Raw genomic sequence first — 26,175 nt, 5'->3', positions numbered from 1 at the left:
TACAGTAATGTGTATGCAGCTGAAGGCAACCGCCTCCTCCCCTTCCAGACTTGACCTACAGTACACAAAAGTACAATACATTATATTACAGCGCTAATCCATGTAAGGACCGTCTCAGACGCTGCCGGGATTCGGGTTTCGCTGCTAGGGCTGCGGATGCCACTGATTGTATCAGCACTCCACAGCCTGTACATATCGACGTGCTGCGTAGGTTAGTGGTTAGCTGCGCGGTTCTTCTATTCCAGTGATATTTAATAAAACCAGACCATTAAATGTAAAGGTGTTAACAAAACTAGACAAATAAAACAGTTAATGTTTTAGTACTGCAATTACAGTAGCTCCACCTGTGGATCATTTATAATGTGTCAGTCAGTAACGAGTACACCAGTGTCCCAGCTACTGTGGGTGTTCTTGAAGTGTTGGTACTGTACAGTAAGAGGACTTGATTTGGCTACAGTACCATTGCACTAGTGTTGTCTCTTGCAAGGAGTGATGTCTATGCAACTGAAGTCAAGCGCCTCCTGCCCTCCCCCCCAGGGGTGGAGGGGGTCGGCTAATACAGGACATTACACCACAACATCTCCTGCAGAGCTAATCCAGGAAGGGGCGGGCCGTCTCAGACGCTGCCGCGACTCGGGTCTCGCAAAGGGGTGGGCCTTCTCAGACGCTGCTGCGACTCAGATTACGCCAAGGGGCGGCCCGTCTCAGATGCTGCCGGGACTCGTGTTTCGCCGCTAGGGCTGCGGATGCCACTGCTTGTATCAGCACTCCACAGCCTGTACATATCGATATGCTGCATAGGTTAGTGGCTAGCTGCGCAGCTCTTCATGCTTGGAGACCCGGGTTCGATTACAGTGACATCCTTTTTTTTTTTTTCCTTCTATTCCAATATTTTGTAGAGTGATATTTAATAAAACCAGACCATTAAACGTAAAAGTGTTATTATACATTTATAATGTGTCCCTATAGATTGTAAGCTTGCAGCAGGGCCCTCCTACCTCCAAGTCTGTCTGTTGCTACCCAGTTTGTTTTATCACTGTCTACAATTGTAAAGCGCAACGGAATCTGCTGCACTATATAAGAAACTGTAAATAAATAAATAAATAAATAAATAAATGTGTCAGTCAGTAACGAGTACACCAGTGTCCCAGCTACTGTGGGTGTTCATGAAGTGTTGGTACTGTACAGTAAGAGGACTTGATTTGGCTACAGTACAATTGCACTAGTGTTGTCTTGCAAGGAGTGATGTCTATGCAACTGAAGTCAAGCGCCTCCTCCCCTCCCCCCCAGGGGTGGAGGGGTTCGGCTAATACAGGACATTACACCACAACATCTCCTGCAGAGCTAACCCACGAAGGGGCGGGCCGTCTCAGACGCTGCCGGGACTCGGGTCTCGCAAAGGGGCGGGCCGTCTCAGACGCTGCTGCGACTCAGGTTACGCCAAGGGGCGGCCCGTCTCAGACAGGAAGTAAGTCAGTGGCTGGGCTCATGACTCGTGGTGTTTCTCCTGCTCAGCCTGACGATTGAGAGAGGAGGAGCTTACTACTGTATGCTTTAATGCTGCTGTACAATGGCGCAGCTTAGCAGAGAGGTGCCATACAGCGACCTAGAGCTCAAGCATCTTGTTTGCTGGAGAGATAGGACTCTCTCCAGCAATAAACAAAAAGTTTGGGCATACAGAAAGGCCCGCAGGGCCATTCTAGAAGAAACTGGCCGTGAGCAGTCGGTCCGCTCCTTAGAGCGCCGGTGGAGCGACCTTGTCAGGAGAGATCCTGACAGACTTCAGTCCATCAGGCGCTGTAAGTACAGTAATGTAAGAATACTGTACTGTACAGCAGTGGTTCACAAACTTTTTGGAATCACGGCACCCCAAGAGTATCAGAATATTTTTCAGGGCACCCAAAAGTTTGTTACCAAGAATAAAAAATAATAATAATTACTGTAAATTAAGTACTGTAAGTTGTGCTTAAATGTCATCCTTACAGTACTGTAGGTCCAGTTACAGTACTGAATGTGGTAAGGAACATGATTCACTTCTGTTTATACGCATACAGTACAGTATTTTATACTTGAAAGCCACAAGCACTGATTTTGCCCATTACATTGACCATAAACAATTTGAATTGGTTCTGGCCACCAACCTGAGGCACCCCTGCAAGTGCTCTGAGGCACCCCTGGGAGCCTAGGCGCACAGTTTGGGAACCACTGCTGTACAGTGTACCAGAATAAAGTGTTCATAAAGTGGTGACTGCAGTACAAGTGTATTACAGTGCAGTGTACAGTACAGTACTGTACCTGGGTGCCGTTGGGGCCGTAGGATACCGTACTGTACTGTAGGTGTATTCTACAGTATAATAATACAGTATTTGGGGTCCCACTAGGGTTAACAACTCATCCCTTTAACTCGGGACACATACAGTACTGTATTAATTAAGCAGGTTTTGTGGCTGATTAAAACCAGGTGAAATGGAGTCGGGAAGTCAGGCAGCCACAGAACCTGTGTAATTAATATGTTTCCCGAATTAAAGGGATGAGTTGGTGGTACTGTACAGGTCCCACATAATACCAGTATGGTTCCGCCATGTGTATAATAATGTGTATAATAATACAGTACTTGGGGTCCCGCATTACCGGTGGGGCCCTCCACGTGTATCCTATAATAATATAGTATTCGGGGTCCCAAGTAATACCAGTGCGGCCCTCCATGTGTATTGTACTGTATACTGCATACTGCAATAATACTTACCCGGGGTTACAATATTTGTCACAATGTTTTTTATATAGACCTGTCACACCAACGTAGCCACCCCTCACCACCGAGGCAGAGGAGGAGGGTGAGGATGAGGAGCCGGGCACCAGCTCAGCTGGTAAGTACTTTACAGTATAACACCAGGGGTCCAACCATTTAATTTACTGTACAGTATGTTTACAGTGGTTTTTTTTACATTTGCAGCATCAATAAGGCACACCTCCACCCAGGGAGATGAGGTGGTGGAGGAGGAAGAGGGGGAGGAGCAGGAGGAGGCGGCGCCAGTCAGTAAGTACAGTGGTACAGTACATACACTATGAACAATTGGGGTTATGTGTGAATAGCGATCAACAATGCGGTGTACATTGCTAAGCAAGGTTTACAGTATTTAATAAAACAATACACGATCTTGCATACAGTAAATTAGGGGCAGATGTATCAACATGTAAATTTCGCATGTTAAATATCGAGTTTCACTTCTCTACGTTTTCGCAGAGAAGTGGACTCCAGTTATAGGCAAATGTATCATCTTATGATTTTGCGATATATGGATGCGTTATTTTATGTCAGTTGCGATGCCTGACCTTCGCTATCCGGGTGATTTTTCGTCTGGCTTGTATCTACTGCACATGCGCAATGTGAAAATCCCATGATGCCTCATGGTTTGTGTCATGTGTTCTGTTCTGCGGTTATGATTGGCTGTGCTGCGCTCCTTCATCCTCCTGTGTCCTGTGTAGTCTCTGAGGTAAACAGAGCCGTGTAGCTGGGCAAGCAAAGTATTTTAATGCAGCAACAGTAACTTGTTGGTGACCGGCCATATCCACTGCAGGGAGAAGGGAGCCGCTGTCTAATTGAGGGGTTAACTTTTCTCCTCTCCCTGCTCCGTTCCGTTGTGCAGCAGCAGAGTCTGGCTGCTGACCTTTCCCCGCTCCCTCCCCCCCTGCTCGTCTCTGCAGTGCACAGAGCAGGGAGGAGGGGGGGGAGAATCAAGTGCCTGCACGTCCAACTGTCCCCACGCCAGCAGCACAAAAGTGACTACACTGCCACCAATGTTTATTTATATGGCAATGCCCACTGCCACCAATGTTTGTTTATTTATATGCCAATCCCCACTGCCACCAATTTTAGTTTATTTATTTGCCAATGCCCACTGCCACCAATGTTTGTTTATATGCTGATGCCCACTGGGACCAATTTTTATTTATGTATAAGCCCACAGCCCACCAATGTATATATATGTATATGTCCACTGTATTTATACATTGCTGGCACAGGCCAGCAATGTATACATTACCACCAATTTTAATCAACGTTGGTGGACAGTGTCAGTGTTAAGGTGCGTACACACTGCTGCAATTAGTCACAAAATCGCTGGCAAAATGGTCGCTCAGTGACCATATTGCCAGTTATTTCATGTGCAGCCAGCGATAAATGGCTGGGAGCGCGCTCCCGCGGCCAGCCCTTCATGGTCGCTGGTCGCAGGAGCTTGCTCCTCCGATTCTCCCCCAAAATTGCTGGTCGCCGGTGCACAAAGCACTGTGCACCAGCGACAAGCGACACATACTAGTCCAGCGCCTGCCGTGTCACCGCCCACCCGCCGTGTCACGGAGCCATCTCCTGCTTCAACAGTACCGCCGTTTCTCTGCCCGCGCTCACAGCAGCATCTCCCCCATCAGCACGCTAGTCCTGTACAGCCGCACTATCCAGTAAGTGCATAGGCTGTTGTAGAGGGCATTGGTGTTGGGCAGCATGATTATGTTCATGCTGCCCATCGATGGTGATTTGCACCATCGGTGGGCGGCATGAGCATTACCATGCTGCCCCACACCAATAGTATGTGGCTTTGAAAAAATGAAGGGGGCATTGGCGTCGGGCAGCATGATTATGTTCATGCTGCCCATCGATGGTGATTTGCACCATCGGTGGGCGGCATGAGCATTACCATGCTGCCCCACACCAATAGTATGTGGCTTTGAAAAAATGAAGGGGGCATTGGCGTCGGGCAGCATGATTATGTTCATGCTGCCCATCGATGGTGATTTGCACCATCGGTGGGCGGCATGAGCATTGCCATGCTGCCCCACACCAATAGTATGTGGCTTTGAAAAAATGAAGGGGGCATTGGCGTCGGGCAGCATGATTATGTTCATGCTGCCCATCGATGGTGATTTGCACCATCGGTGGGCGGCATGAGCATTACCATGCTGCCCCACACCAATAGTATGTGGCATTGAAAAAATGAAGGGGGCATTGGCGTCGGGCAGCATGATTATGTTCATGCTGCCCATCGATGGTGATTTGCACCATCGGTGGGCGGCATGAGCATTGCCATGCTGCCCCACACCAATAGTATGTGGCTTTGAAAAAATGAAGGGGGCATTGGCGTCGGGCAGCATGATTATGTTCATGCTGCCCATCGATGGTGATTTGCACCATCGGTGGGCGGCATGAGCATTACCATGCTGCCCCACACCAATAGTATGTGGCATTGAAAAAATGAAGGGGGCATTGGCGTCGGGCAGCATGATTATGTTCATGCTGCCCATCGATGGTGATTTGCACCATCGGTGGGCGGCATGAGCATTACCATGCTGCCCCACACCAATAGTATGTGGCATTGAAAAAATGAAGGGGGCATTGGCGTCGGGCAGCATGATTATGTTCATGCTGCCCATCGATGGTGATTTGCACCATCGGTGGGCGGCATGAGCATTACCATGCTGCCCCACACCAATAGTATGTGGCTTTGAAAAAATGAAGGGGGCATTGGCGTCGGGCAGCATGATTATGTTCATGCTGCCCATCGATGGTGATTTGCACCATCGGTGGGCGGCATGAGCATTGCCATGCTGCCCCACACCAATAGTATGTGGGCTCAATATAAATGAAGGGGGCATTGGTGTCGGGGTGGCAGGGGCCGCACGGCCGTCTTGTGCCCCCCACACCCCTGGCAGGAGCGGGGCACTAGCGGCTGCTGCCGCTAGATTATCCTGCCCCTACAAAGATGACCCCTGCTACATCTGTATATACACCATATACACTTTTATTCCCTTCCAGAAGGACTTCCCACAACCCAAGTCACTCATAAATGATTTTAAATAGAGGGTAAAAAAAATCTAGTCAAAATTGCTAGCAATTTTCAGGGAAAATTGTAGGTCCCTCTGAAAAACTGGAAACTGAGCAATATATTGCTGAGAAATATATTGCGGAGATATATTGCAAGTACACTGAGCAATATATTACTCAGCAATATATTGCTAGCAATATATCTCCCCCGTGTGTACACAGCATTAATGTATACATTGCTGGCCTGCACACGCAATACATACACATATATATATTTGCCATTTAAATAAATACATTGGTGGGCAGTGATCATTTAATTAAATTTTCATTGGTTGCAGTGGTCATATAAAAATATAATAATTGGTGGCAGTGGGCATATAAATATTGGATGGGCAGTGGAAATATAAATATTGGTGGGCAGTGGTAGCGATCACATATACATTGATAGCCTGCAACAGCAATGTGTATGATACCGCATATTCTAATAAACGTTGGTGGAAAGTGACAGTGATAACCTATACATACTGGCCTGCGCCTGCAAAAAATTATACAGACACATGTCCCCATGGTAAATACATACAGTCCCCATGGTAAATCCATGTACTATGGAGTGTGTGTGCATGTGTAGGATCTGTCAGGCTGGTAAAAGGTTGTCGATAGTATGAGTATAATACATTTGTCTGAGTTTTCAGTTGAGGATGGGGGTTTTCCCATTTTGTCTGTACTTTACCTTGTAAAATAGTGTATTTATGTAGTGCACAGGGGATACATAAAATATTCCAGTGGTGGGGATGCTGCAGTCCAAAGACTGACCCCAGCATTTCTATGCAGATAATCTTTACAGGGGCTCTGTATATGTCCTAACCCACCCTACCTACCCACCAGCCCTAACCATCCCTTACAGCAGCCTATGCCTCCTCCCCCCAAAAAGCCAGACCCTAACCGCCCCCCTCTAGCCTGACTATGTCCCTCCATACTAATGTCTAAACCTAATCCCTGCACCCTACTGCCTAAACTTGCCTCCCCCCCCCCTCCTCTGCCGCATTATCCTTAATCGCCATTACCTACAGCCTTACTCTAACTTCTACTAGTGCCTGAACTTAATTCACCCCCTTCCATAGCCATACCCTAACCTGGAATGGTGGCTGTAGACGTTACGGCTTTGGCACCATGACCACATCCTGTACACAGAGGTAGTAGTGATGTTTTACAGAGCAGTTCAACTTCGAGACGGGTCATTAATATAGTGTAGGGTATAATGGGGATAGTAATGTAGTGTTGGGTATAGAGAGGTCAGTAATGTAGCGTAGGGTATAGAGGGGTCAGTAAAGTGGGAGCATGTATAGATAGGACTATAATATACTAGCAGGTTTTTTGGGATCAGTAATGTAGTGGCGGTATAGAGGGATGTGTCTAGGATAAAGAGTTATTGTGTAATTTCAAAATCAATATTTATTTGTCTACAATTCAGCAGAGACTCTTTATTTGTCTATACAATTGTGGCCTGGAATGCTCTTTGCTCTGTCACAATGTTGCAAATAAACTATTACAGTTGTTTTTTAACTTTTGCAGAAAAAAGACAGATTTGTAACTTCAGAAGTTCAAAGTTTTCTTAATAATTTGTATCACTTTATTTGACACAGTTAAATATGAGAGCTTTACTTCTGTTATGGCCTGAAAATGTATATTTATGGGTTGGAATAGAGCATTGTAAGGGGTGATCAACTTCTGTAATAAAAAAATAATGCAAACAAAAAAATGGTGTGCCTGGTAACCTGTTTTATTTATATATATCTATAGATATAGAGATAGATATAGATATATAGATAGATATAGATATACAGGGGCAGATGTATCATAGCAGCGCTTATTGCGCCGCTATGATACTTCCTGCTTCGCCTCAATAGTGAGGCGAAGCAGGAAGGGACATCGACAAGATGTATTAACATCTTGTCTGCCGAAGCAGGGGAGTGTTAACTCCCCCCTCCGGCGATGTCCCTTTCTGGAGATAGCGCATTAGATAATACTGATGCGCTATCTCCTGTCCCCTGGCCGGCCGCACTGGCCATGCGCGGGATCTCGCTGTTCACGCGAGATACCCAGCGCAGCCTAGACCTAACAGCAGGGACAGCGCTGTCCCTGCTGTTTAGATAGGGCTTCGCCAGCCTGAAGCTAGCAAAGCCAAAGCAGGCTTCGTGCGGAACGGTCAGCGATGCTGACCGTTCATACCTTCGGCCTGCTATCATTTTTATAGCAGCGCCGATATGAACAGGGGCGCATAGAGCCCCTGTCCTTTACTGCATCCCGGCCACTTCATACATGGGGGAGAAGCGGTATTAGTGCAAATAACTGGGGACGAAGTTCTCAAGAACACTAGTTACTGTTGCAAAAGTTGCACTTTTGGCACCTCAGACAATTTTTCTTGCAGCCTCATAGTACTGTGTATAGAACTGTGCCAATTCAGGAGGAGAGTGGGTTGTGAGATAATGGTGCGATGCGGTTCCTTGGCCCACAATTGAATCCCCCCTTAGGGGGTATTGGGAACAAAAGCCTGAGTGAGGTGGGTCCAATAATACATTTAAAAAAAAATTGAGGGCAAAGTTTAATTCTATCTGATATAGAGCGCTAGACTTTTTTCTTTTTTGTTTATCGGGTCCAATAAATGATGTGGGTTAAGAACATGTGTAAGGTGAGTGTCTCAAGTAGCTTGGAGGGAAGCGAGAGATAGAGAGATAGTGACAGATTGTGACAGATTGTGCTATATATTTTTTACATATATACACATTCTGTACATCTCTCTATCTCTCTCTATCTCTCTATCTATAACGCTATCACACTGCAGCAGCACAACACAGGAAGTCACAAGTAGTAACAGGATCCAGGAAGCATCCAGCACGCTACAAGCAGTGATCAGGTAAGTATTTGCAAGGATCAGGTCAGTATACTACGGCAGATAGCCACGGTGACCGCACTGCACGCAATTCCAGACCCGAATGGCGTCTGCAGTGCAGTCACCGTTAGTTTAAATCCCTCTCCATGGCTGTGATTGGTTTGTCGGTCCGACGAACCAATCACGGCCTTTGGGGGCGGGCGGGGTGAGGTGGGGTGACACCAGTGTCACCCTTACACCCCGTGGTGATTGGTGCTGTACTTTACAGCACCAATCACCTCCGATCCCTGTGTCACCGGCAAACGTTATTCGCCGGTAACACAGAAAATGCTGTAATTGGCTGTTCACACTGAACAGCCAATCACAGCGATCGCCGACGGGGGGGCGGCATCGCAGCCCCCCCTGGGCATGCAGGGACATGTCTGCTGTCAGGGACAGCAGACATGTTTAAACTGTCACCGCGTCTATAGATGCGGTGACAGTTTAAAGCCATGACGTACATTTACGCCATGTGTCGGGAAGTACTTCCCGACCATGACGTAAATGTACGTCAAATGTCGGGAAGGGGTTAAAAAACCTGATGTTGCTGGCTATCAGTTTTGTCTCTCTATACAACACTTTATCTGAGCCGGGCACTCAGTGGCTGAACCTGTTTGTGTGTGCAGTTTATCTCTGCTACTATATATATATATATATATATATATATATATATATATATATATATATATATATATATATAGTAGTAGTCGATGGCGCGGCACTCGTACCTCTAATAATGAATTCAAACAGCAGCCGGTTCGGTTGTCAACGTTTCAAATCTCTTTAATTTGTCATCAGGTTAGAGAAGTAACAAACAGTCCAGTTTAACTAGCAAAACCACGTGGAGGCGGGAGAGGTGAGAACCAATAGTATCACAGTCTCCCTTCACACCTACCTGACGTCATCCAGAAGAGACGCGCCAGTAGTGACATAGCAAACCATCACCATAGTAACAGTAAATAAAAAAGAAAAATATTAAAAAAAAAAAAAATATATATATATATATATATATATATACAGTGCTCGAAGTGGAAATTTAGAAGTGGGGGTATGCAAAAGTAAAGGCAAGGGCAAGCCGGCGTGGCTACTTTAAAAGGGGGCGTGGTCACCTATAAAGGGGCGTGGTCACTTAAAATGGGCATGTCCTTAAGTGTAGTGTGTAAGGCATGAGAATGTGGACATCACATGCTGTGCTGAGCTGACACTTCTATGGTGCTTACGGCTGCTAAAGCACAGCTCAAGCTACCACCAGGGGCGTAACTAGAACATGGGCTTCGTAGCAAAATACTTAAAGGGCCCTACCCAGGGACAATGTTGGGGAGCTAAAGAAGGGAGCTAAAGAAGGAGAGACAGCATCAGGTAGAGAAAGAAGAAGGAGGGATAGGGATGGGGAGAGAGGGAGGTCCAGCAATGGGGAGGGTGAGAGCGGTGGGAAGAGAGAAGGGACAGCGATGGGGTGAGGTGACAGCAGTGGGGAGAGAGAATGACGGACAATGATGGGGAGAGAGGGTGACAGCGATGGGGAGAGATTGAAAGAGGGACAGTGATGGGGAGAGAAAATGACAGCGATGGAGAGCGAGAGGAGAAGAGGGACAGCGACAAGGAGAAAGAGAGAAAAGTAGGGACAGCGCCAGGGAGAGAGAGGAGGGACAGAGAGAGAGCGAGACCAAAAGAGAGGGACAGCGATGGGGAGAGAAAGGAGGGACAGGAGAGTGTCTTGCCTCCATGTGCTAATCAGGCCCCCTCCACAGCACACTACTGTGTGTCACAGCTGCCGCGCTGCCTGCTCTAGTGTGACAGGGTGCAGGGGAGCCACAGGGAGGTGGGGTAGTGTGTGTGGGGTGACAGGATAAGTGGGGACAAAGGGTGTTGGGTGATCGGCTGTGAGCGGGAATGCAGGGGAAGCAGGTTTGGGGTGACAGGATGAGTGAGGACAAGGGGTGTGGGTTGATGAGCTTTGAGCAGGAAGGTGGTGATAGTGTCTGTGGGGTGACAGGATGAGTGCAGACAATGGATGTGGGGGGGTGGAATCTGAGCAGGAAGGTGGGGGTAGCAAGTTTGGGATGACAGGATAAGCTGGGACAATGGCTCAGGGTGACGGGCTGTGAGCAGGAATGTCGGGGGTGACAGGATGAGTGGGGACAATGGGTGTGGGGTGACAGGGTGTGAGCAGGAAGGTGAGTGTGGCCAGTGTGGGGTGACAGGATGCACAGGGACTATGGGTGTGAGGTGACAGCCTGGGAGTGGGAAGGTGGGGATAGCGAGTTTGGGGTGACAGGATGAGTGGGGACAATGTGTGTGGGGTGACAGGCTGTGGCCATAAGCCATGGTTAGAGGACATGGGCGGGTAGAGGAAGGGGGGAAAAATACATGACAAATGCCAGATTAAAAACCTGCTGTCTCTTTTCTTGGACAGGCAGCTGTCAGCAGTCCCTCCTTTTTAGCATTCCTCTGGTGCGTGTCTGCAGAAAGATCCACCTGTCCCCCTAACACAGGGAGCGTGCAGGAGTGACATCACTCAGCACCTCGTACACTACAAGAGCCGGGTCAGAAGGCGGGGAGGTTACTCTATCTCCACCTGCCAGTCTAGTCTGTGGGGCGCAACACAGGGGGGTGGGTAAAACTACAATTTAATAGTGGATCGCACCACTCGCTGTGTGCGCGCGGCTCAGTGCAGCCGACGGGGCAGCCTGAGCCCTAGAAGCTCCTACGCGCGTTAGTTAAAAAAAAAGGTAGAAGTGACAGGGGGGGGGGGGGGAAGTGCCCGGGTGCCCCCCCCTAAATCTGTGTGTGCTCCTGGTGCCCTGCTGCTGCTGCCGCCGCCTCTTTGCCTGTCAAGCTGTAAAACACAGCTTGACAGGCAAAGAGGTGGCAGCAGCAGGGATGCAGAGCGGCCGGGGACAGCGCCTCCTTCGCTCCTTTTACTCAAATGAATGACAGATGAACTGCAATTCATGTCCCCAGTCCCTGCTTCATGTAAGTTTGACACTGGCTGCACTCGCCGTCACTGCGGGAGCAGCAGCGGCAGAAGACAGCGCTAGTAAGCTCCGGGGCAGAGAGTACGTCTCAGCCCGGTCCGGCAGCTACGGGGAAGGAGTGTGTCAGTAATCACTCCCCCCGGACAGACCGGAGCGCGCAAAGCAGGGAGACGGACACAGCTGGTCCGGTTCGGAGGTCAGGCAGTCCGGTGGTCCGGATTTCACCAAATCCCCTTTTGTGGCCGCCAATCTGCTCACCAGTCACCAGCCGCCGATCCTCTCCTCTCAGACGCAGGTCCTGTCAGCCGCCCCAGCCCCTGTCAGCCGCCCCAGCCAATCCTCTCAGGATACAAAAAAAAAAAACTTTATTAAAAAATACAACAGAGCAGAAAATACTCAGTTATCGGCAGCTCTGAGCAGGCGAAGAAAGCAGGAATAGATAACGTGCGAAAACCACCCAGGAACTGATCATACATTCGGGTAAGGGGAAAAAACCCACTCATTACCCAGATATTCGTTATGAGGAACGCACTGACACTTCGCACGTTAACACTGCCTTCATACATTAGAAAGATGCGGTAACACAGGTAATTATCGTGCGTTATGTGCATAAAGCACATAACGACGCTTCATACATCTGCCCCATTATACTGTACAATGCAGGGGGTACTGTGCAATGTTATTGCCAACCATTACGAGAGAAGTGAGACATCTCACAGGATCTCTGCTACTGCACAAACAATGGGTTAAACTACAGTACTGTGCAGTCCTGTTGTTATTGGGTGTGTGGTGGGGGGGAGGGGGTGGGGGGGGGTGGCCAGTACACCTTGTCTGACTGTGGCTTCTCGCTAGTCTGGACCTACTCTGCTAAGGGCAGCCAGATGCCTCTGTCCGGTGGAGGGGGTGCTTTGTGGGATGCGGAGGTGGGGGTTGGTTGCTGAAGAGGGTGGAAGTGCAGGTGGTTCTGGAGGACCTGACGATGCCATTTGGTTTAGGCATTCACTTTGGGGGGCTCTGCGGTGGGTGTCACGCAGCATTTGGGCCTTGGCTGGTTGTACAGTACAGTAGGTGGCTGGTGCCCGCTTGGAGATGATGTGTAGGCATTTCAATTTACAGCATTAGGTACTTCTTCTATGGAGTTGTACAGTAGTAGGCAATTTACTGTACAGTATGTTTACAGTGTTTTTTTTACATTTGCAGCATCAATAAGGCACACCTCCACCCAGGGAGATGAGGTGGTGGAGGAGGAAGAGGGGGAGGAGCAGGAGGAGGCGGCGCCATTCAGTAAGTACAGTGGTACAGTACATACACTATGAACAATTGGGGTTGTGTGTGAATAGCGATCAACAATGCAGTGTACATTACTAAGCAAGGTTTACAGTATTTAATAAAACAATACACGATCTTGCATACAGTAAATTATACTGTACAATGCAGGGGGTACTGTGCAATGTTATTGCCAACCATTACGAGAGAAGCGAGACATCTCACAGGATCTCTGCTACTGCACAAACAATGGGTTAAACTACAGTACAGTGCAGTCCTGTTGTTATTGGGTGTGTGGTGGGGGGGTGACCAGTACACCTTGTCTGACTGTGGCTTCTCGCTAGTCTGGACCAGGGGCTGGCTGGCAACTTTCAGCCTGGGGGGCAACACATGCAAGTGGCCCACCACCATCACCATCGTTTCACCGCCCTATCCTCTCCCCTCTATCTAGTATGCAGCAATTATTAAACAATCCTTCCCCCCACACACACACACGGAATAGGGACAGCGCATGCCGCAGGCGCGCTGCAAAATTTTACACTGTAATGCCCATTACACATAATGCCACACACCGTAATGCCCATTCCACATAAAGCCAACACTGTAATGCCCACTACACATAATGCCACACACCGTAATGCCCATTCCACATAAAGCCAACACCGTAATGCCCATTACACATAATGCCACACACCGTAATGCCCATTCCACATAAAGCCAACACCTTAATGCCCATTACACATAATGCCACACACCGTAATGCCCATTCCACATAAAGCCAACACCGTAATGCCCATTACACATAATGCCACACACTGTAATGCCCATTCCACATAAAGCCAACACCGTAATGCCCATTACACATAATGCCACACACTGTAATGCCCATTACACATAAAGCCAACACCGTAATGCCCATTACACATAAAGCCACACACTGTAATGCCTATTCCACATAAAGCCAACACCGTAATTCCCATTACACATAATGCCACACACCGTAATGCCTATTCCACATAATGCCGCACACCGTAATGCCAAGTAAACAATGCCCATTACACATAATGCCAACACCACAATGCCCATTACACATATTGCCACACACCGTAATGCCAATTAAACATAATGCCACACACCGTAAGGCCACATACCGTAATGCCAATTAAACAATGGCCATTACACATAATGCCAGCACCGCAATGTCCATCACACATATTGCCAGCAACGTAATGCCCATTACACATAATGCCACACACCGTAATGCCAATTAAACAATGCCCATTACACATAATGCCAATTACACATATCACCACACCGTAATGCCAAATAAACATAATGCCACACACCATAATGCCAAATAAACATAATGCCACACACCGTAATGCCAATTAAACAATGCCCATTACACATAATGCCAACACCACAATGCCCATTACACATATTGCCACACACACCGTAATGCCAATTAAACATAATGCCACACACCGTAATGCCAATTAAACAATGCCCATTACACATAATGCCAATTACACATATTGCCACACCGTAATGCCAAATAAACATAATGCCACATACCATAATGCCAAATAAACATAATGCCACACACCGTAATGCCAATTAAACAATGCCCATTACACATAATGCCAACACCACAATGCCCATTACACATATTGCCACACACACCGTAATGCCAATTAAACATAATGCCAACACCGCAATGCCCATTACGCATATTGCCACACACTGTAATGCCCACACATAATGCCAGTAACGTAATGCCCATTACACATAATGCCACACACCCTAATGCCAATTAAACAATTCCCATTACACATAATGCCAATTACACATATTGCCACACCGTAATTCCAATTAAACATAATGCCAACACCGTAATGCCAATTAAACAATGCCCATTACACATAATGCAAATTACACATATTGCCACACCGTAATGCCAACACCGTAATGCCAATTAAACATAATGCCACACACCGTAATGCCAATTAAACAATGCCACACACCGTAATGCCAATTAAACAATGCCACACACCGTAATGCCAATGAAACAATACCCTTTACACATAATGCCAACACCGCAATGCCCATTACACATATTGCAACACACTGTAATGCCCAATAAACATATATTTGCCTGCTTTAACCCATGGAGTGCCACTGTTTGCTCATTACCGGTATGTACACACACACATACATACATACATACATACATAAATACACACACACACACACACCCCAGAATATCTATATGTATAAGTCTAGGTAGAGCAATGTACTTACAAGACAGGCAGGGTCAGCTCGAGCTCAGCCTCCATGAGCTCCTCCAGGGCCTACATGCAGCTTCCCCTGGCAGACCTGGTGCAGTGCCACCCGCGCTCCCGCCGGCGGCCTCCGCAGGTAAACTGTTCCCGGGCCCCGGCCAGTCCCCCCCCCAGGTAAATGCTCGTTGCATAGGGTTCCTTTTAAACAGCGCGCCAGCGCTACCCGAAGCCGCACTTCCGGGTAGCGCTGGCCGCGCTGTCATCCTCTGACAGACACTAGAGGTACAGCAGTACCTCTAGTGTCTGTCTCCTCCAAGGCGACGGCCATTTTTGAAGGGGCCGTCGCCATAAATGGAGACTGTCACCTGTGTGTGGCAGCAGAACCCGGAGACAGCTGCAGCTGGGCAATCCACACGGCCCAGCCCAGCCACTACATACTGGCCCGGGGGGCATGTGGCACCCTGCCCCCCGGCCCAGCCCGCCCCTGGTCTGGACCTACTCTGCTAAGGGCAGCCAGATGCCTCTGTCCGGTGGAGGGGGTGCTTTGTGGGATGCGGAGGTGGGGGTTGGTTGCTGAAGAGGGTGGAAGTGCAGGTGGTTCTGGAGGACCTGACGATGCCATTTGGTTTAGGCATTCACTTTGGGGGGCTCTGCGGTGGGTGTGATGCAGCATTGGGCCTTGGCTGGTTTTACAGTAGGTGGCTGGTGCCCGCTTGGAGATGATGTGTAGGCATTTCAATCTACAGCATTAGGGCCTTCTTCTACGGAGATGTACTGTACAGTAGTAGGCAAATAATGTTTTTTATACTACAGTATTTTCCTTTTTTTCTCCACTCAGACATCATTGAGATGGAGGTGGAGGAGGAGGAAGAAGTGGTCATGGAGTTGGAGGAAGATGAGGAGGAGGATGAAAGTGGTAAGAATTACTGTAGTACTGTACTGTAACCAAGGGTAAAACTGTGGGGGAATGGGGTGCAACTGGTTTCCACCACCTCTGATGGTAGGGGGAACTAAGTTCCACCTCTGCCACAGTCCTGAACAGTAATTCCAACAGAAAAGCCAATCCCAGCAGCTTCTTATTCAGGCATGGCATGCTTTATTTGATGTCATACAGTACCACCACCGCCGTCGAAGTGAAGAAGGAAGGGCCACTAAGTGGAACAGGTTCTGTACATGCTACAGACAAGTGAGAGGATGTTCAGAGGTGGGGAAGCTGCTGGAGGGACACAGGGAATGGAGCTTCTAATGGACATGGACAGAGAGTTGCTGGATTGACAGAGGCAGATGTACAGTAGATAAGCCAACAACTGTGCACATTATGTGTATAAGGTGTAAAACTGTATGACTTACTGTAATATGAAGAAGGGCACTACATGTGGTGTAATGTGCACAGTAAATGATTGTGCTTTGTGTATTGTACAGTACTTACTTTTGTGTGACCACACCCCTTCCTTGTGGCACCATTGTCCATTTACAGTACAGTGCACTAGGTCACAAATTGTAATGCACAGTACTGTATTCTAATGCTCATTTTTTCGCCCACTACAGTGCCAATCGTCCATGGGGGCCCAAGGCCGGAACTGCCAATGTTTGCAACCACCCACCGTCGCCATCAGCAAGGCAGGCCAGAACCAGGCTCACAAATTATAGAGGTACAGTCACAGTACAGTATGTCAGTGATTCAAAGGTTTTAGAGTAATAATAACAATAACTGTATTTGTGTTGTACTGTACAGTACTTATAGTAACGATACCATTTTACTTTCCCCCACAGAACATCAACAGAGGGCTCAAAGGCTGAGGGCGGTGGAATTACTGAGGGTGCTCATGCACCAGTTTATTGATTTTATATTTAATATTTTAGTTTGTTTTATTTAATTTCATTTTTTTGTGTTAGTGTACTGTATATATGTTAATGTTTTATTATTAGTATTTTAAAAATTTATTCTCACTCCAATGTATCATTGTCATTTTTCAGTAACAGTAACTTATTGTATGCTACAGCAAATATACTGTAGTAAACACTTTTATTGACAGCAGATGGATGATATGGCATACAGTACAATCAGTGGGGAAAAGGTAGCAAGGTACAGTACAGAATAGAAAAAAAAAAGTTAAAATCACACACACTTTTTCTTTTAATTTGTTTGGGGTGGGGGTTCAGCAAGACACACACATATTCATGGAAATCACTGTAACATACTGTAGCGTTCCGTATGCAGTTACAGCCGCAGTAACACACAGAATATACTGTACAGTAGGCCTGAGGTGGAACTAGTGGATGTGCTAGGGGGCAACAGCCAAAATGTTGCCTAGGGGGCATTTAGGCTAGGGCTGGCTCTGCTACTGTATACTGTACTGTAGATACTGTACAGTATGTTTTACTCAAGTCAGTACAGTAGTTACAGTAGAAGTTACTCTAGATACTGTCCAGTACAGTTCAGTTGGTTGAACTTGATGGACTAACATCTTTTCTCAGCCTTAATTACAACAGTGCAGGTAGAGAACTACTGTACTGTAGCTACTGTATGTTACAGGTTGGGCCCATACTGTAAGTAGAGTATTACTGTACTGTACATTACTGTACTTACCACCAGAGCTGGTGCTCGGCTGCTCCGTCTCCTCCTGACGGGGTTGGGGGGGGGGGGCAAGCCGCTCACTCACTGGCACTGTGGAAAAGCACACAAAAAAACTGCTGTATATTTTCTAACACTAATGTACTATACAGTACCTCCCAACATAACCCATTCCAGGAGGGATGAAATGCTCTGTTCCTTGACCTCCATGCCAGTGGCAGTTGCAAAGTTGCAGGGCTGCAGCACAGTCCAAAATTCAGATAGGAGAGCACAACCTACTGCCACACCAAAGTCCCTATTTGAACTTTGAACAATGGTGCAGCCCCACCTCTGCAAGTGGCACTGGCAAGGAAGTCCAGGAGCAGAGCATTTTGTGGCCCCTGGAATGGGTCATGTTGGTACTGTAGGTCCTGTACAGTATGCCACATGTTTGAAAGTCAATATGCAATGTTCTGTACTATACTGTACTTTAACTGCACCAAGAATACTGTACTGTACTTACAGTGGCGGTGACGCCTCTCCTGCGCCGTCATCCTGCTGATCCCTGGAAAAATAAGAAACAGTACAGTATAATGACTATTTGAAGAGTCCTCTCAGATGTACAGTACTGTAGCAGTACACACCCACGCAGGGCCGCCAAGAGAAATCCTGGGCCCCGGTACAACAATTTCCTGTGGCCCCCACAGACAGAGCTCCTCTGAGGACCTGTTGTTACGCCACTGCTTCCAAGGTGGATACAGGGACACAAATTTACGCCGTAATGCCTATTACAGTACACATGTCACACATTCATTACATATTATACCACATGCCATAATGCTCATGACACGCTACTGTATGCCATACACGTAATACCTACAGTATTACATATTTTACCACATGCCATAATGTCCATTACACATTATTCCACACACCATAATGCTCATTGCATATAAGGGGGTTAACATGCTCGTTGCCATGGGATTAACCTGCTCTGCCAGGTGTTACATGCTCTGCCAGGGGGTAACATGCTCATTGCCAAGGATTTACAGTACATGCTCTGCAAGGGGTTAAGATGCGGACATCCAGAGTTGGATCTCAGCCCCAGCAGCATGCAGGGAGGCAGCAGACACAGATAAGCCAGCCACCCACCTTCCACCCACCTTCCACAGTGATCTGGACATGGGTTGGGAACCAGGGCTGCTGGGATGGGAATGTGGGCTGAATTCTGCGGAGTGGGTGGTATTAACGCAGGAGTTGGCCTCTCTCTGACCCAGCTCCTCCCAGCACCCAGAGACTCCCAAGTCACGTGGCAGGCCCTGGAGATGGAGAGCGGAACAATGCTCAGAAGGACCTCTGTGATACTGCTGCCCCCACATCTGCACTCCCAATGCCACTGCTGAACAGCTGACTCTGGTGCACTCAGACCCGGCGCACTCGCCAACAATTTTTTAAAAAAAACCTCTGTGTCCAGATCAGGGCACCCCTGACAGGTCCAGGCACAGATAAATTGTACCTGCTTCCCCTGCCTCTCGGCACCCCTGCACCCACGCTTCTACTGTAGGTGCCACATTCACAATCTCTTTTCACAATATCTCCATATACAGTACAGTATGGAACTAGACACGCCTGTGCAAAATTCTACTAGCAACTAGTGTATAATCTCCCTGAAACTCATTTTCAAAAGGAGGCAAGTACAGTATGCTGTACAGTAATCAGCACATTAAAAACAAATATGAAATCCACTATGGCAACAAGTAGAAAATATACAGTAACACTCAACATTGTACAGTACTTACTTTCCCTTAGGGAGTCCAGTAGTTGGGGCTCCCGACGAACCAGGTCGCTCCACCTGCGCTGGAGGCTCCTGACAGGCCTGTCCCTCCAGAATCTTTCCCTGATGGCCTGGCTTGCCCCCTAGTAGGCCTCCACAACCTCACGATTGGAGACCAGGGGCCTGTCCCGCCAAGCCACCAGGGTGAGGAACTCCCCTGTCCCGAAGGGCCTCGCTCTCTGCCTGCGGTCCGCCATAGTGCAGCAATAACCACTGTAATGGCGCTCTGCCTACGTGCGTCCTGTGCGCCGTGCGTCCTGTGCGGAACAGCAAGAGTAGTGAGTACAGTAGTTTATCACTGGCCAGTGATAAACTACAGTACTTTATGAACAGTACAGCTTGCCGGACGCAGCATTATTGTATTAAAGTACAGTATTATACTGTATATTGTAAAAGAACTTTAGAACACTATACTGTACTGAGACGTATTAGCGTCCGTGCCGCTCCGGTATACACCACAAGTGCCCATGACCAGTACAGCTTGCTGGACGCAGCACTATTGTATAAAAGTATTATATATTGTAAAAGCATTATATTTTATATAATACTTATACAATATACTGTAAACTGTAATACTATAATATAAAAAGTTTGACGCCGTAATCGAACACGGGTCTACATCATGAAGAGCCATGCAGGTATCAACTACACTACACAACAGTGCTGCGTCCTTCAAAGTAAAATGATCACTATACGAATCAGTAACTTACAGTACTGTGAATGTCATACTGCAACACGATACTGTATTGTGGGTAACTTTAGAACAATATACTGAGACGCACTAGCGTCCGTGCCGCTGAAGTATACACCACAAGCGTCCATGTACAGTATATTTAGGACTAGGGTTGGCTGTACACTATCTACAGAATACTGTAGTACAGCTTGCTGGACGCAGCACTATTGCATAAAAGTCTTATACTGAATATTGTAAAAGAATTGCAGTATACTGTTTATTAGTGAACTTAGTGGCTCTGTTTATTAGGAGCGTCAGAGACGCTCCTGCGAGACAAATAAAATGCAGCTCCTCTCCGTCTCCGCCAAAGAGACGCGATCATGCTCGTGCCGGCGGCGTAAGAGAGGTGCTGACTAGGCTTGCAAGGGATAATAAAGTTCCTGTACAGTAGTTCCTGCGCCTCATGCACGCGCTGCAGCACAAATTTTACGCAGGCGCAAATGAGGTTTTCAAAAGTGAAATCTGGTGGTTAATCTGTGGTATTGCACGCCACGGCGAATCGCCAAGCTTGTAAAAGATATTGCGAATGCCGAGCGCCACGGCCGCCATGGCGGAAAAATCGGCATAGGCGGCAACGATGAGACCCGCTACATCTGTACATTGTATTTAAGAGAAAAATATGGAATTATCTTTTATACTCTGGTGCACCTCATACATATACTACAGGGGTGTGTTACACAATTAGGAAGGATTGAGTTGGGAGGGGTGATAATATGGGCAGCAGGTGAGCCTCCTTATATTAGTTAATGTAAGATAGGATGATTTGGAGTTTGCAGCTTTGTATTGCAAGTATTTTTTTAATAGCTCCTTTTAACGCTTGCCAGGGATCTTTGGCTAATAACATTGCACTTTTATAGCCTTTCAATACATTTATTAATCAGTACTTTAATCCCTTACCATGAATCCTTTTTTATTTATAGTGTAGTCAAAGTGCAGTACTGGGTATTTACATTTTAAGTTAATCAATTTAATTAGTCAATAAATGAATCAGGTTTTTTCAACCCTTGTCTGGAATCCTTTGCTATTTACAACGTAGTTTACAATGTGACTTTTTTTTGTTTGAAATTAGTCTATAAATGAATCAGCTTTTCCAACTTTTGTCAGGAATCCTTTTCAAATTATATATATATATATATATATATATATATATATATATATATATATATATATATATATATATATATGCTTTTGGCCTTTTGTCAGTGATATCGGGGGGAATTTACTAATATGAAAAACCTAGTTTTTCGTATTAGTATTTCCCCTACGACTGCATACGATTGTTTCAGAAAGCCAAGAAAGTCGGCTCCTGATTGGCCGCTAGGCGGCCAATAGAAATCATTCTGAGGAGAGGCGCCAAGTATGAAACATCTCTGCATCTCTCCTCAGTGCGATGCGGACAGTGCGGGGACCGGCGACAGCATGAAGATTACCTGGATTACGGCGGACCAAGAGAAGACATCTTCAGCACAGGACCAGGTGAGTAGGATTTCCTTCCACAGCTCCAACATGGATTTCTTCGGACCTGGACACCGACATGGACCTGGAGGACGACACGGACCGCCGGACACCAGGACAGAGTATCAGTATGTGTGTAATGTATGTATTAAACTTTTATTTTCATTGTGTCAGTGTGTGTTTATTGTACTATTTTTTTAACTGTGGAACTACAAGACCCAGCGGGCCCTTTAATGCCCCGCAGGCTGGGACTTGTGGTTCTCCAAGTCCCAGCTTGTGGGGGAGGCTTGCTGGGACTCATAGTTCCACAGTTTTAAACAATAGTTTTTTCATCTATTTTTTTTACACCACTATCAGCCCGGTGACAACAGCCCAGGGTCACCGGGGACAGCACCAGGCTTCAGCCTGGTCAGGTAAGTCCTGGAGGGGGGGACCCCTTTATTGGGGGGGTCCCCACTCCCCCAGGGCCCCTGGCCAGGCTGACTGGTCGGTAGGGTTAATGTTTTGGCCGCGGGACCTTATATAATAAGTGTCCCCCGGCTGTGACATTACCCTGCTGGCTGGTTGTGCCTGGGGCTGGTTCGTAAAATACGGGGGACCCCTACTCATTTTGTCACCCATATTTTGGGAACCAGCCCCGGACCTGGAGCCTGGGGCTGGTTGTTAAAAATTGGGGAACCCCTATTTGTCGGGTTTCCTGATTTTTAATTACCGGCCCCGGCTCTTTCAGCCTGGTGCTGGTTACAGCTGTGGGGGGGGGACCCCACACTGTTTTTTTATTTATTTATTTTTTTCTATTTTTTTTACACTGAAGCCTGCACGGATCTGACTGATCTGTGCAGGCTTAAAGCAAATACGACAGGGAAAGCAAGGTGTATTTTCCTGTCGTATTTGCGTGCCTGTTTCACGCCAATTAGCAGCCGTATTATCAGTATGGCTGCTTAGTACATCAGGAACCACCATTCTTTTGAATGGTGATTCCTGTCGTATTCTATCGATGGTGTAGACCAGGGGTGTCAAACTCAAATTCGTCGGGGGCCGCATCAGCAGTTTGGTCACCCTCAAAGGGCCGGTTGTATCTGTAGGTCCCCCTGTATAATTATAGTGCCATGACACCACAGGCTTCTCCCCCTGTATAATATAAAATAAATGCCATGACACCACAGGCTGCTCCCCCTGTATAATAATAATGCCATGACACCACAGACTGCTCCCCCTGTATTATGTAATAAAAGTAATGCCATGACAAATAAATTATTATACAGGAGGAGCAGCCTGTGGTGTCATGGCATTATTATTATTATACACGGGGACTTCTCAGGAAACAGCAGATATATATATTGTTTTTATTGTGAGTGTGATCCTTATCCTCACTTACTGTTTCTACGTCTGTCCTGCAGCTGCTGCGGCTTCCAGCTTTTCTTCGCTGCTTGCTGCGGCCACACTGTCCCCGACTCCCGGTCCAGCTTTCCTGCCTGCTCCTACTTCTCTACAGACACATGGGCGGGCGGCGTCATCGTCATGACGTCCCCACCCAGTGTCTGTCACTGCCGGGCATCAGAGGGAACAGGCGGCCGGGCCCTCATCCACGTAGCCATGGAGGCCGGCGGCCATGTTTCTGTAGCCGCATACATATGTGCCTACAGGAACATGGCCGCCGACAGTGGAGGAACAGGTAAGGCGGCCTCGGACGTGGACGCGGCCCGCAGCACTCCTGTTTTAGACACACTGCCCCTGCTATCTCCTTGCGCGGGCCACATGACAAGGTCTGGCGGGCCGGATTTGGCCCGCGGGCCTTGTGTTTGACACCCGTGGTGTAGACATTCGTATTTGTGAATACAAATACGAATGTCTCATCATTAGGAATACGAATTGTTGTATTTTCGGGATTGTAAATCCCGAAAATACAAATGTGTAAAATATAGGTGTATTTCTGTCTACGAATACACCTATTTTTTACGAATCCATTTTGGTAAATTTCCCCCATCATGTCTTCCTTTGCTGTACTGCAATGTGTCATAAATGTGCTATATTCTTAAATAAACTGCTGTATGTTTATGTCGCTCCTCTGTTTGTTTAGCCAGCCATGTTTGGGCCTATATTGGTGAACAATATTGAGAGCTGTGAGGTAGTCAAAATTGACTGGAAATGACTAGAAATAAAAATTATTGAGGTCAATAATATTATATGAACAAAAACAGGGCCAAATTACATGAATGTAGCTGTTTTTAGCCATTTTTGCTTTAAATAAAATACAAATACAAACTACATGAGGGTGGTTTTGTCAATGCCAAACAAAAAGGCCTTTGGCCATTTTTAAAACTCAGAGATTTACTAAAGGGGAACGTAAACTCAAGCATCATATTTGTAAACATGACTACAAATACAAATAGAAATCAATACATCATAGACCCAACTGAGAAGTACCATACTTTCTATACATTTTAATGAAACCTTGGGATTTGCCTACAATCGTGTTTGCAAACATGGACTTCAATTTTTCAAACTTTGACCAAAATAATTGTTTCAAATACAGCTCCTCTTGGCCACGCTATTTTAAAGATAAAAGGTGGTCCCATCAAACATTAATTTGATTTAGATTTCTTCTTTGTTCATTCAGTTTGCATTTTAATTATTAATAAAAAATATATATTAACGCTTCTATTTTTTAAAGCATCCTTACTTTGCAGCATTTCTACCACACCAGCCTAAAACTTTTGTACAGTACTGTAGCCTTTGTCCAGTCCCTTGCTTTACCAGCAGAAAGATTGGAATTGCCATTTACCATTTGCAGCCCTCATGGAAATCCCCTCCTAGACAGGCAAGTGACACAGCCAGTGTGCATCTCTATTGGTGCCATACATTTAGAGGTAATAGTTTTTTACCTGGTCCATTGTCTTATGGTTACCTTAATCTTTGGTCTCCCATGAATAAGACATCTAATCCCAGTGTTTGACTGAGGGACAGGTGAAATAACCCAATAGGAAACAGTCCCAGAAGTACTGTATCACACACTTGTCAATATATTCTTCAAGAAAAAGGTAGACTCTCTACCTTCACATTGTGCCATAGATCTTATGCCGGTACCAAATTGGCCAAAAGGAGATTATATGCCATGTCCATTCCTTAAACTAAAGCTATGGATGAATATATTCAAGAAAACCTTACCAAAGCTTCATTTATCCCTCAAATTCTCCAGTAGGGGTTTGTTTGTTTTTTGTTGCTCAGAAAGATATGTCCTTGCATAGATTACAGGGTTCGGAATACAATTATAGTCAGAAATACTTACCTTTGATGTCGGTTATTCTTTAGTATCTCAGAGAGGGGATTTTAAAAAAAAAACTCAAACAGTGCGGCTGGTATAGCCTAGTATGCACAAGGAAGGTGGTGAGTGTAAGATTACATTCAAGAACCATTTCAGGTCCTATGAGTATCTGGTGAAAGCTTTTGCCTTGTCCAATGACCTTGCAGTTTTTTTAGGTTTACCCAATGATGTTCGTCTCCTAAGCCACCTTACTGCTAACTCCATTCTAGAACCCCTCCAATCCGGGTTCCGCCCTTTACATTCCACTGAAACTGCCCTGACCAAAGTCACTAACGATCTACTATCGGCTAAATCCAAAGGCCTCTTCTCTATCCTCATCCAGCTTGATCTGTCGGCTGCCTTTGACACTGTTGACCACCCTCTCCTGCTCAACACCCTCCGCTCCTTTGGCATCACTGGCACGGTCTTCTCCTGGTTCACCTCATACCTCTCCGATCGCTCCTTCTCCGTCTCCACTCCGAGCTCCTCCTCTCCTACTACCCCCCAGCCAGTCGGTGTTCCCCAAGGGTCAGTCCTTGGCCCTCTCCTCTTCTCCCTCTACACCACCTCTCTGGGCACCCTCATCAGCTCCTATGGTTTTCATTACCACCTTTATGCTGATGATACCCTAATCTATCTCTCCTCCCCCGACTTATCCCCATCACTCCTGTCCAAGGTCTCCGAATGCCTCACGGCCATCTCAGCCTGGATGACCCAACGCTTCCTGAAACTAAACATGGCTAAAACTGAACTTCTAATCTTCCATCCCCCGAACATCCCCTCTTCTCCCACTATCTCCATCAGCATTGGTGAAACCGAGATCACGTCCACCGACCAAACGCGCTGCCTCGGTGTCATCATTGACTCCTCCCTCTCTTTCACCCCCCACATTCGTTCTCTCTCACAGTCTTGCCGCTTTCACCTACGCAACATATCACGCATCAGACCATTCCTCTCCACTGACGCGACCAAAATTCTCATTCACTCTCTTGTCATCTCCCGCCTTGACTACTGCAACATCCTTC

The 26,175-nt window shown here is 46.9% G+C and overlaps 1 long non-coding RNA gene across 1 annotated transcript; it reads left to right on the top strand.

Annotated features, from left to right (window-relative positions):
- Window positions 1-3,460: 3,460 nt before the first annotated feature.
- Window positions 3,461-17,331, top strand: LOC146079499 (uncharacterized). The gene is made up of 5 exons (XR_014474570.1): window positions 3,461-3,494; window positions 12,923-13,006; window positions 16,109-16,186; window positions 16,819-16,922; window positions 17,044-17,331. It is a non-coding gene; the product is annotated as an uncharacterized LOC146079499 (long non-coding RNA).
- The last annotated feature ends 8,844 nt before the right edge of the window (window positions 17,332-26,175 follow it).

Source organism: Crinia signifera, chromosome 5 (assembly GCF_055691185.1).
Source record: "Crinia signifera chromosome 5, ASM5569118v1, whole genome shotgun sequence".
Classification (NCBI taxonomy): Eukaryota; Metazoa; Chordata; class Amphibia; order Anura; family Myobatrachidae; genus Crinia; species Crinia signifera.
This window is presented reverse-complemented; position numbering and strand designations above follow the sequence as displayed.